Genomic DNA, 12,892 nt, shown 5'->3' with positions numbered 1-12,892 from the left:
CCAGCTATTAAAAACACTAAAAGAAATCCTTTTACTGGCTCCTGGAAATAAAATAAATAAATAAATAAATAGCTAAAAAAAAAAGGAAATTCAGCAGTGCCTTTGGTCATTTCTGTGTAATGAACTTGTAATAACCATGTATTAACTCTGTAACAAATATATATAATAAATATACAATAATACACATGATTAGAAGAAGTAGATGATTAAGATTGAATAGGAAAGGTTCAGGAAATGATAAAAAGGATACAAAGAAATAAAAATAGATCGTTCCATACAGTTCAAGTAGATAAAACGTGTTCACTCAGTGGGGCCCAACCACAAAGGACCTGGCCAAGTGCTAAGACAGAAGACGTGCTAAATACAATCAAAGTGCTCACAGAAAACAGAAGAAAACCAAACCATAACAGTAAGACGGGGCCAGGGTTTCTGTGGCCGGGGTACCAACTAAGTGAGAATCAGGAGGGTACATCAGTTATTACCATGAAGTACAGGTTAAGGGTAGGGTAGAGCTCGGGTTACAGTAGGATGAGGGTAGATTAACAGTAGGGTTAGGGTAGATTAGGGTGGGGTTAGGATAGATCAAGGCTTGGGTTGGGGTAGATTTAGGGTGGAGTTAAGGTAGATTAAGGGTAGGGTGACTGCCTTTGCCTTTCCCTGTTTTCAATCCCAGTCTTAAATTTTAATATCTCGTATATTATATTATATTAAATATCGATGGTGGGTTGGATTCACTTTGAAAACTATACAAGCATTTTTCTTTAGCATCAATGGACAGAATAAATACAAAATCTCCTCTACGAGCTCTATTTCAGAGGATTGCTCTTCATACCTTTGCTGTCTCCCCTCAGTTTCTCTGTACAAAATGAAAATAAATATCTATTTCTTTCTCTCACTTACAGAGATGTGTGCCTTTATGCTTTGTCTTGTTCATTACCAGTCTGTTGCTCTGTTGGATGTGATGAACGTGAGTGTGAGGGATAGAACAGGAGGGAGAGATAAATATAGAGAGATTAAGAGGCAGATGAGTCAGAACAGTTATCAAGAACAAGTGGCTAAACCACGCAGCCAACATCAACGAACATGGACGTTGATGGAGCACCTGCAGCGATGGAAGGAAGCCTTTGGTGGCTCTTAATCACACAACGCACACTAACACACACTAACACACACATACACACACACCTCAATAGTGAACATCTCAGTGTAGTGAACACTTGAAGATGGTGAAAACCTCAGGACTGACTACCTCAGCTTAGTGAACATCTCTGTATATTGAATAGACATATAGACTGGAGGCCCCAGTACCGTGAACACCCTCGTGAAGTAAAAAAGCCACTAAAGAGAACAACTCAGAAGCGTCTACCTATACAAGTACTACACAAGACAGCAAGGTACATCAGAACATTGAACTCATCAGAATAGTGACCAGCTTGGTATGGTGATCAACCTGGTATAGTTACCAGCCCAATATAGTAAACCAGCCCAGTATAGTTACCAGCCCAGTATAGTTACCAGCCCAATATAGTAAACCAGCCCAGTATAGTTACCAGCCCAATATAGTAAACCAGCCCAGTATAGTGACCAGCCCAATATAGTAAACCAGCCCAGTATAGTGATCAGCCCAGTATAGTGACCAGCCCAATATAGTAAACCAGCCCAGTATAGTGACCAGCCCAATATAGTAAACCAGCCCAGTATAGTGACCAGCCCAGTATAGTGAACAGCCCAGTATAGTGACCAGCCCAGTATAGTGAACAGCCCAGTACAGTGACCAGCCCAGTATTGTGAACAGCCCAGTATAGTAAACCAGCCCATGATAGTGAACAGCCCAGTATAGTGAACAGCCCAGTATAGTGATCAGCCCAGTATTGTGAACAGCCCAGTATAGTAAACCAGCCCAGTACAGTGATCAGCCCAGTATAGTGAACAGCCCAGTATAGTGAACAGCCCAGTATAGTTAACGAGCCCAGTATAGTGAACCAGCCCAGTATAGTGACCAGCTTGGTATAGTGAACAGCCCAGTATAGTGAACAGCCCAGTATAGTGAACAGCCCAGCATAGTAAACCAGCCCAGTATAGTGATCAGCCCAGGATAACAAACAGCCCAGTATAGTGAACAGCCCAGTATAGTAAACCAGCCCAGTATACTGAACAGCCCAGTATACTGAACAGCCCAGTATAGTAAACCAGCCCAGTACAGTGATCAGCCCAGTATAGTACACAGCCCAGTATAGTAAACCAGCCCAGTATAGTGAACAGCCCAGGATAGTAAACCTGCCCAGTATAGTGATCATCCCAGGATAGCAAACCAGCCCAGTATAGTGATCGTCCCAGGATAGCAAACAGCCCAGTGTCGTAAACCAGCCCAGTATAGTAAACCAGCCCAGCATAGTAAACCAGCCCAGTATAGTGATCATCCCAGGATAGCAAACAGCCCAGTATAGTGATCAGCCCAGTATAGTGAACAGCCCAGTATAGTGATCAGCCCAGTACAGTGAACAGCCCGGCACAGTGAACAGCCCAGTATAGTTAACGAGCCCAGTATAGTGAACCAGCCCAGTATAGTGACCAGCTTGGTATAGTGAACAGCCCAGTGTAGTAAACCAGCCCAGTATAGTGATCAGCCCAGGACAGTGAACAGCCCAGTATAGTGAACAGCCCAGTATAGTGAACAGCCCAGTACAGTGAACAGCCCGGCATAGTGAACAGCCCAATATAGTTAACGAGCCCAGTATAGTGAACCAGCCCAGTATAGTGACCAGCTTGGTATAGTGAACAGCCCAGTATAGTAAACTAGCCCAGTATAGTGATCAGCCCAGGATAGTGAACAGCCCAGTATAGTAAACCAGCCCAGTATAGTGAACAGCCCAGTATAGTGAACAGCCCAGTATAGTAAACCAGCCCAGTATAGTGATCAGCCCAGGATAGTGAACAGCCCAGTATAGTAAACCAGCCCAGTATAGTGAACAGCCCAGTGTAGTGAACAGCCCAGTATAGTGAACAGCCCAGTATAGTGAATTAGTGAATGAAGTGATATCTGACAGTTGTGTTGACCTGCTGAGTCTCACTGAAGCCTGGCTGGTGACGATGAGGATGCTAGTCTGAATGAATCCACTCCTCCAGTTACATGAACACTTACATTCCTCCAGGCTCTGGCCCAGGAGGTGGCGCTGCTGCCATTGTTGACACCAGTTTAGTAATAAATCCAAAACCAGAAGAAGTTTCCATTCATCTGAAAGCCTGATTCTCTGTTTGTGTCCTCCAGCCTGGAAACTCTCCAGCCTCTCTGATTGATTATTGAGGTCCGTCCTCCTGGTCCGGACTCTGGATTCTGATCTGAATTCTCAGTTTCTATCAGTTTAGTTCTAAATCAGATCAAGTCATGATTGGAGGAGACTTCAGTATTCATGAGGATGTTGATAACCACAGTCTGGTACTGCATTTCTCTCTCTTCTAGACTCAACTGGTGTCCATCAGTCTGTCCATGAACCCACTCACTGTCACAACCACACCTCCACCTCCTCCTAACATGTGGAACTGAAGCTGAACATCTGGTTGTGTTTCCACAGAACGCTTTTATCAGACCACCAATCAATCACTTTGGAATTTGGACTGATCAACTACACTCCACTCAGGAAAACTGTAGTTTCCAGATGTTTGTCTGATCAGGCCACACCTGGATTTAAGGAAGTGGTTCCATTGGTGCTAAATTCAGTGTCATGTCCCACTGTAACAGAGGGCGCTGTTGTCCACCTTAGTCCCTCCCAAACTGATCATTTTATCCATAGAGCAGGAGGCACTTTAGCAACAACTCTGGACTCTACTGGCCACTAAAGAAGAAAACTATGAATCCAAGGAAACAAGCACCTTGGTACGGTTCTGGAACCTGACAGCTTCAAAAAGAAACCCAGAAACTGGAGAGAAGACGGCGCTGCTCCAAACTGAAGGAGTCACATGTAGTCTGGCAAGATGGCCTTAGAACCTAGAAGAAAGCCCTTGGTAGAACCAGAGCAGCCGACTACTCAGCACTAATAGAGGAACACAAGAACAACCCAGGTTCCTCTTCAGTCCTGGAGCCAGACTGACAGAGAGCCACAGCCCTACTGAACCAAGTAGTCCTGTTTCCCTGGGCAGCAAAGAGTTCATGGACTTCTTTAATGACAAAATTCTCCTGATTAGAGAGAAACTTCTTCTCCTGCTGCCATCAGCTGACAACATGGCACCTAGAACCCAGAACCTTAGAGGCAGCTGGAGGACCAGACACACACTTGGATAGTTTTTCTCCCATCAGCCTTCATGAGCTCAGTTCAATAATGTCCTCCTCTAAACCTCCACCTGTCTCCTAAACCCCATCCCAACGAAGCTGCTCCAAGACTCTCTCCCCTCGTTAGTCCCTCCCTCTTCGATATGATCAATGTGTCGCTGGTATCTGGTTCCGTCCCTCAGTCCTTTAAAGTAGCAGGAATTAAACACTCCTCAAAAAACAAGCCTGGAACCAGAAGTTCTACCAACTACGGACCAACATCACATCTTCCTTTTCTCTCCAAGGTTCTGGAGAAAGCAGCTGCTAAACAGCTTTGTGACTTCTCCACAGCAACAGCTGACTGGAGGATTCAGTCAGGTTCCAGGTTCATCCAAGCACAGAAACAGAACTAGTCAAAGGTACCAGTGACCTCCTACTGGTACCAGATAGGTACTGGGCCCAAACACCTGAGGACCACCTGATCTGATGAGACAGGTACCCTGGATGGCACCACCCTGGCCCCCAGCACCACGTAAGGAACCTAGGAGTTCTCGTTGACCAGGACCCTTTAACTCCCGCATTCAACAAATCTCCAGGACGCCTTCTTCCATCTACGTAACATCGCTAAGATCAGACACATCCTGGCTCAAGAAGATGCAGACAAACTAGTCCCTGCTTTTGTCACTTCCAGGCTGGATTACTGCACCTCCCTCCTACCAGGCTGGACTAATGAGTCCCTAAAGACTCTCCAGCTGGTCCAGAACGCTGCTGCCCACGTGTTGACTAGAACTGGTAGCAGAGACCAGGTCTCTCCTGGACTGGCTTCTCTGCATGGCTCCCTGTCAAATTCGGAACAGAATTTAAAATTCTTCTTCTACCATCAAAGTCCTCAACAATCAGGCTCCTTCATCCCTGACAGAGCTCCTAGTCCCCTATGATCCAGCTAGAATCCTTCACTCCCAGGATGCAGGGTTCCTGCTGGTTCCTAGAGTTCTAACAGTAGAATGGAGCCAGAGCCTTCAGCTAACAGGCTCCCCTCCTGTGGAACCGTCTCCCAGTTCCAGTCCAGGACCCAGACCCCCTCTCTCTGTTTAAGAACAGACTTAAGACCTGCTTGTTGATCAGGCTTATAGTCAGGACTGCTTAGGCTGGCCCTTAGATCTGCTGCTATAGGCTCAGACTGCTGGGATCTCCCATGATGCACTGGGCTTCTCTCTCCTCTTCCTGTCCTCATACGTGTTACTAACTCCTCTTCTTCTCCCCTCATCCCAGATCCTGGTGCTGCTGGAGGAGGCTCCAGACCTGAAGAGGCTCCATCTGCTCAAGTCCCCGTCTGTCCATCAGTCTCTCCTCCTTTCTCTCCCTCTTTATCTCTGTCTCTCTCTTTCCTTCTGTCTCTCTGTCTTCCTCCATTCTCTGTCTTTGTCTCTGTCCTGCTCTCCTGCTCTCTCTCCATCCCCACTGATCCTGGATCTGCTCCACCTTCCTGCTGGTAAAGGAAGGTTCTGGTGGCTGCTGTTGCAGGATGTGCTTGCTGATGGAGAATTGTTGGGTGGAGGTTCATTGAAGGAGGGAGGTGCTGGACCTGCTCTACTTGGACAGAGTCAGGACAGAACTTCGGTTGGGGTTTGGTGCCAAGCAAATTAAACTGACTTGACTTGTGGTCATCAGTGTGGCACCCCAGCAAGAAGGTTGTGGGTGGAGCCCCGGCTCCAGCACAGGGTCTTTCTGAGTGAGTCTCCATGTTCTCCCTGTTCCTGCATGGGTTCTCTCTGGTCCTCCAGCTTCCTCCACAGTCCAAAGACATCAAGAGGGACCAGGTTAATCCAGACTCTAAATTGACCGTAGGCGTGGCTGGGAGAGCCAATGGTTGTCTGTCTCTATGTGTTGGCCCTGCCATGGACTGGTGACCTGTCCAGGGGAAGGCTGCTGGGATAGGCTCCACCCCCCTGCGACCCTTAATAGGAATAAGTGGAAGAAGATGGATGGATCAAATCTTGAGCTGTCAATCACATCATCATCACAGTGGAGCCTTCATGAGCCTGAAAATGAACCGCTTTCAATAAAAGACTCCATCTTGGGGAAAAAAAACACATTTGATATTTACATTGATTTTTAATACTTTGCCAAAACTAACAGAGGGTTCTGAGGTGCCTCTACCAGCCATCAGGGGGCGATCAAAGCAACTTTGCTTCACCTTTGCAGTTTCGAAGTGTGTAACGTGTCAACAGGATGTGACAGTCACCATGTTTACCCAACTGATCCACAATATCAAGCAAAGTTATGACATTATTAATAATATTTCACTGTATCAACACAAGATTCATACATATTGTGCAGAAACAAACTTTACTACAATTTACAATACAATTGAAGAGCAGGAAAGACATAGCACAGACTTGCAGTCAGTAAATGTTCATAACTAGAAACCTGAAATTAAAGATCTGTGTTTGAAAAACTTTCAATAAAAACCACAATGTGTTTCTGACATCCCATAATTGCAACTCATGAAATAGATGAATATGCAGATACTTTTGCTGAGAGTGACTGGTGGCCACTGTGTTGTTTTCCACACCAGCACTGGTTTCCGCACTATCTATGATGTCACAATGACGCTCATTGGCCCACCTATTAAACACAGCTTTAAAAATACGCACAAAAAAACTTCATAAATGTACTGAGAGACAAACTCTGCATTTCTAGCCAGCAGCACTCAAACATTCACTGAGAGAAGACATAGTTTTGACCTGAGAGTCTCATGTAGGTCAAGAGTTCCCCGAGTTACCAGAAAACCAGTGACCCGGTGACCCCAGCCGCGGTTCTGCAGCGGTTCTGCTCTTCTGAAGCTGAGTGTGTGTGACCATCACACACCTGGATTCACACCTGCTCCAAACGCTGACTGGTTCATGTGACTCACAGTGGACAAGAACAAAAGCGCCACAATTCAACAAAGTAGAGAGAAAACAGCGACGCCTGTCAGCACCACCCAACACCCCGCCTCCACCGACGCCTGTCCACCAGCCGAGAGCCGCGGCCGCCACCCAACACCCCGCCTCCACCGACGCCGCCAGCGGGAACAAATGTGCGAATGGGCCACTGTTCTCGTCACTATGGACCGTCTCAAGAATCAGAACCTCCTCTAGTGCCGCCACTTCGCTCTTTGAATTCATCAGAACCGGGTTCGCGGTGCAGGGCGGGAGGCGCACCTGTCTGCAAATGGCGCTGAGCGTGAAAAAAATGTCAACAAATTCCGTGTGAGCAGCTCAGTGAGATGATGATGATGATGATGATGATGATGGTGTTGGTGATGATAGTGATGACGAAGGTGGCGCTCCCTCACCCGCTCGGTTCCGATCATCCAGCAGAGGAAACGGTACGGAGAAGTTCGGTACTCAGCAACTACGGCTCCCTCCGAATCTCAGATCATCAAAGATGGAATTCATGCGCGGCTCCAACAATGTGTTTAGGTTGCAGGAGTAGCGCGGGCCAGTGTGCCCTCAGCGCGGTCTTGCAGGCAGCCGCATGCGCGCGGTGTCCGCAAGCAGGGCTGATTAGCGCCTGAGCCTTATTGTGCTGAACTCTGACAAAAGCTAACATCAACGCAATCAAATAAGAGGAGTCACTTTTATAGTGCAACAAATTATCCTTGTTTTATTGTGTACTATTTTCAGTCCATTCACAACGACTTTTAAAAAGTACACAAATACTACTACACTAAAGCAGGCCAACTGTCCTTAAAAACACTGTTGAACAAAAGTAGATATTTTGTTGAGAACTAGCCTTTATTTCACTAGCATAACATCAGGCTTGGATTTGGTAGTAGTACTACTAGTAGTAGTACTAGTAGTCGTACTAGTAGTACTAGTAGTCGTACTAGTAGTCATACTAGTAGTACTAGTAGTCGTACTAGTAGTAATAGTAGCAGTAATAGTAGTAGTAGCAGCCTCCACAGATAATCACTACTTACACAGAAAATTTAAAAATCGATCAAATGACTTCCAAATAAACTTCTGCTGACAGGCCCCACCATGGACTGGTGCCCCATGCAGGGCTCCACCCCCACCAGCCTTAACAGGATAAGAGCTAGAACATGGATGGAGGGATGGAGGGATGATGGATGGATGGACTTCTGCTGATTTGACAATGAAATGTTATTTCTTTGTGTTCTGAGCGTTAGAACCCCTGACGCGAGCACCCTGACTGCCTTCATTCAGTTCCTCCAGAACACCCTGCAGTGAGCCGAGGTTCTGAAAGGAACCGACACAGAGCTGCTGAGACTCCGTCAGCCATCAAGCCTGTGAGGTGAAACACTGGGCAAATGCAGCCTAACCATCTTTTGGCTTGCCTCCATAGTAGAGGAGGGTGGGGGTGGGGGCTTTGTATGTAATGAGGCAAGTGTATTTGTGGGGCAGCCAATGGGAGCAGAGCAGGGAGCAGCCTGGACCAATCACAGCTCTTCAAGCTGCTGTTCAGAGCTTCACCATCAGTAACCAAGGATACTGGAGTCCTGAGCCTCGCAAATCAATGCATCCATTTCAGCGTCGTGTGTGTGTGTGTGTGTGTGTGTGTGTGTGTCTGTATGTGTGTGTGTATGTGTGTGTCTGTATGTGTGCGTGTGTCTGTATATGTGTGTGTGTGTCTGTATGTGTGTGTGTGTGTGTGTGTGTACATGTGTTTGTGAATGTGTGTAGGCTCCAATCATTTGAATAAATTTATGAAGATGTGGCTGATTTCGTGCCGTGGCGGCGTTTGAGGCCGGTGGCTGTGAGACGCTGCAGCCCCTCACGTGTCGGCCTCTCCTCATTGCATCATGGGAGGCTTCATGGCGACAGGCTGTGCCTTCACTGATCAGAGGCACCAAGACTGAACGGCAGCCATGGTGGAGGAAGAAGGAAGGAAGATGCTGCTCCCTGCTGGTGCTTCCACTCACTTCTTCACTCTCCCTCCTCGACTGCCATTGGCTTAGCGTGGGGGGGGGGGGGGGGGCATCTATGCTGTCTGCATCAGCCAAACTTTTTATTTTCAACAATCAAAGTTCACTTCAGAGAAATGACTCCTATTGGTCTAAAGTTTCATTTTTGACCCAACAGAGACACAGAGAGTGATCAGGTTCTGCAGAGGACCCTCCAGGTTCTGTGGCCAGGCTGCCGATCTGCATGGTGGGGTCTCAAGAATATACTGCTAAGAACATATATCTTGGAACGTCAGTGAAGATTATTGATTTTTGTCTCTGATCAAATATTTTCTGACATGGTTATCGATTGTTTTCTATTTTAAAAAGTCAATTTAAACTTCATGTAAGGACATATTAATGCAATTATTGAGAAATAGCAAGAATGATGTGAAGTTGTTTTACAAATATTTACATATTATTGTAGATATAAGTGGAATCTGGGAGCTGAGTGGAACTTCAGTGGAACCTGGGAGCTGAGTGGAACTTCAGTGGAACCTGGGAGCTGTGTGGAACCTCAGTGGAACGTGAGAGCTGAGTGGAAGCTGGGAGCAGAGTGGAACCTGGGAGCTGAGTGGAACGTGAGTGGAACGTGAGTGGAACGTGAGAGCAGGGTGGAACCTGGGAGCTGAGGGGAACCTGAGTGGAACGTGAGAGCCGGTCCTGTCAAGGTCCCCACAGGCAGCCTGACTGGAATAGGCGTATCTAAGCCGTCCTCAATGTTGGGTGTCTCAGAACAACAGTCCCTCCTGCATCAGCAACCTCCGTAACCTCCCCCATCCCAGCACAATAGGGCCCCTCCCCTCCTCCTTCACTCCCTTCCTCCTTCATTCTGCTCACCCCCCCCCCCCCCCCCATGTGAAGAGCAGGTGCTGAGCCAGACTGTCTGCTGAGGTGAAGAGCCGATGGGGGTCTCCCCAGAGACCAGAGGGAGGACACCAGTGTCGACCCCCTAACCTGCTCGACACACTCTGCTACACATGTGTACTATAATACAGTACAGGAACAGAGGCTTTACACGGAGGACGCGCTGGTCCCTGCTCACACTGAGCCTGTCTGCCCCCAAGCAGAGACACCAGTCTACTGAAGACACCGGTTCACTGCAGACTGTAGTCTACGCAATACACAAGTCCACTGAAGACATCAGTTGAATAAAGATACCACTGATGGCACCAGTGTAGTGGGACACCCTGCCACTGCAGACAACAGTCTCATGAAAAAAAACAGTCCACTAAAGACACTAATCTTCTGAAGACACCAGTCCACTGCAGACACCAGTCTACTAAAGACACCTGTCCACTAAAGACACAAGTCTCATGATGAAACCAGTCCAATAAAAACACCAGTCCAATGAAGACACCAGTCAACTGAAGACACCAGTCCACTGAAGGCACCAGTCTAATGAAGACAACTGTCCCTTCAGACACCAGTCCAGTTAAGAAACCTGTCAACTGCACACGAGTCCACTGAAGAAACCAGTGCACTGAATACAACAGTCCAGTGAATAAACATGTCCACTGCAGACACCAGTTCAATGAAAAAAACCCATCCACCCAAGACAGTAGTCCACTAAAGACACCCGTCTACTTAAGAGATCAGTCAAATAAAAACACCCGTTCACTGATGACACCAGGGTAAAGAAGACACCCGCCCACTGCAGACAACAGTCTCATGAAGACAACAGTCCACTAAAGACAGGAATCTTCTGAAGACACCGTCTAATCAAGACACTAGTCCACTGCAAACACCAGTCTCCTGAAGACACCAGTCCACTTAAACAGTAGTCTACTGAAAACACCTGTCCACTGAAGTCAGGAGTCCACTGAAGAAAGCTGACTTCAGATGCCAAAGCCAATGAAGACACCAACCAATTAAAGAAACCTGACCACTGCAGACACCAGTGTACTAAAGACACCACTCTAATGATGACAGCCCTCCACTGAAGCCATCAGTCAAATGAAGACACCTGTCCACTCATGACACCAGTCCAATGATGAAACAGTCTAATAAAAACACCAGTCCACTGTATACACCAGTCAAGTGAAGACACCAGTCCACTGAGGACAGCAGTCTAATTAAGACACCAGTCCACTGAAGACAGCAGTCTAATTAAGACACAAGTCCACTGCAGACACCAGTCCACTGAAGAAAGCTGTCTACTGCACACATAAGTCCACTGAAATAACATGTCCTCTGCAGACACCTGTCTAATGAAGATACCAGTCAACTAAAGACACCTGTCCACTGAAGACAGCAGTCCACCGAAGACACCAGTGTAATGACAACACCCATCCATTATAGACACAATTCCACTGAAGACACCTGTCCACTGACAACATCCGTTGAATATAGACAACTGTCCACTGAAGACACCAGTGTAATGAAGACATCCGTCCATTACAAAAAAGTCTGATAGAGACACCAGACCACTGCAGGTACCAGTCTAATGAAGACATCAGTACAAAAGACACCAGTGTTCTGAAGACACCAGTCTAATCAAGACACCAGTCCACTGCAGACACCTGTTCCCTGAAGACACAAGTCCACTTAAACACCAGTCAACAGAAAACACCTGTCCAATGAAGACATGAGTCCACTGAAGACACCAGTCTAATGAAGACACCAGCCCAATGAAGAAACTTGTCCACTGCAGACATGAGTCCACTGTAGACACCAGTCTACTGAAGACAGCAGTCTACTGGAAACACAACACCACTGAAGAAACCAGTCTACTGCAGACATGAGTCCACTGAAGAAACCAGTCAAATAAGACAGCAGTCCACTGAAGACACCACTCTACTGAATACAACAGTCCACTGAATAAACATGTCAACTGCAGACACCAGTCAAATGAAGAAACCCATCCACTGAAGACACCTGTACACTCAAGACACCAGTCCAATGAAGACACCAGTCCACTGAAGGCACCATTCCACTGCAGGCACCAGTCCACTGAAGAAACCCGTCTACTGCACACGAGTCCACTGAAGAAACGTGTCCACTGCAGACACCAGTGTGCTCAAGACACCAGTCTAATGAAAACACCAGTCCACTGAAGACACCAGTTCACTGCAGATGCCAGTCTAATGAAGATACCAGTCCACTGAAGACACCTGTCCACCAAAGACACCAGTTTACTGAAGAAACATGTCGACCGCAGACACGTCTCCGAAAGACACCAGTCTAATGAAGACACCAGTCCACTGAAGACACCCGTCCTCTGAAGACACCACTCTACTTAATACAACAGTGCAGTGAATAAATGCAAAGACCAGTCAAATGAAGAAACCCATTCACTGAAGACACCAGTCAACTAAAGAAAACCTGTCCATTCAAGACACCAGTCCAATGATGACATCAGTCTAATAAGAACACCAGTCAACTGAAGACACCACTCCTACTGCCGTTTAGACCACTTTTAATTAGTAACTCAATTGTGAAAGACGTCTTTGAGACCAAGATTCACCCTATTGCCATCAGCGACCACGCACCAGTCACTCTGACACTCACAAAAAAACTAGAACACCACTTTCTAAACAATGGAGATTTAATACATCATTGCTCAAGGACCCCAATTTTATTAAATTCTTTGAGGAGGAATGGACAATATTCTGTGAGATAAATGACCAGCCTGATGTCTCAGCTTGTGTGCTGTGGCAGGCGGCAAAAGCAGTCATGCGGGGCAAAATAATATC

General features: G+C 46.8%; 1 protein-coding gene across 14 annotated transcripts in view; it reads right to left on the bottom strand.

Annotated features, from left to right (window-relative positions):
• The window catches only part of epb41a (erythrocyte membrane protein band 4.1a), a 76,800-nt gene that overhangs the window by 49,228 nt on the left and 14,680 nt on the right, over nt 1-12,892 (bottom strand). For 13 of the 14 annotated variants that reach the window (XM_086194175.1, XM_086194178.1, XM_086194181.1 and 10 more), the window contains exon 1: nt 7,587-7,765. The exons of the other annotated variant lie outside the window; for it this stretch is intronic. The gene's annotated coding sequence lies outside the window, so the exon portion shown is untranslated. Of the gene's footprint in view, nt 1-7,586; nt 7,766-12,892 lie in introns of those variants that run through there. 14 annotated transcript variants of the gene reach the window in all.

Source organism: Aulostomus chinensis, chromosome 22 (genome assembly GCF_037954235.1).
Source record: "Aulostomus chinensis isolate RoL2024-O1b breed Wild chromosome 22, RoL_Achi_v1.0, whole genome shotgun sequence".
NCBI lineage: Eukaryota > Metazoa > Chordata > Actinopteri > Syngnathiformes > Aulostomidae > Aulostomus > Aulostomus chinensis.
This window is presented reverse-complemented; position numbering and strand designations above follow the sequence as displayed.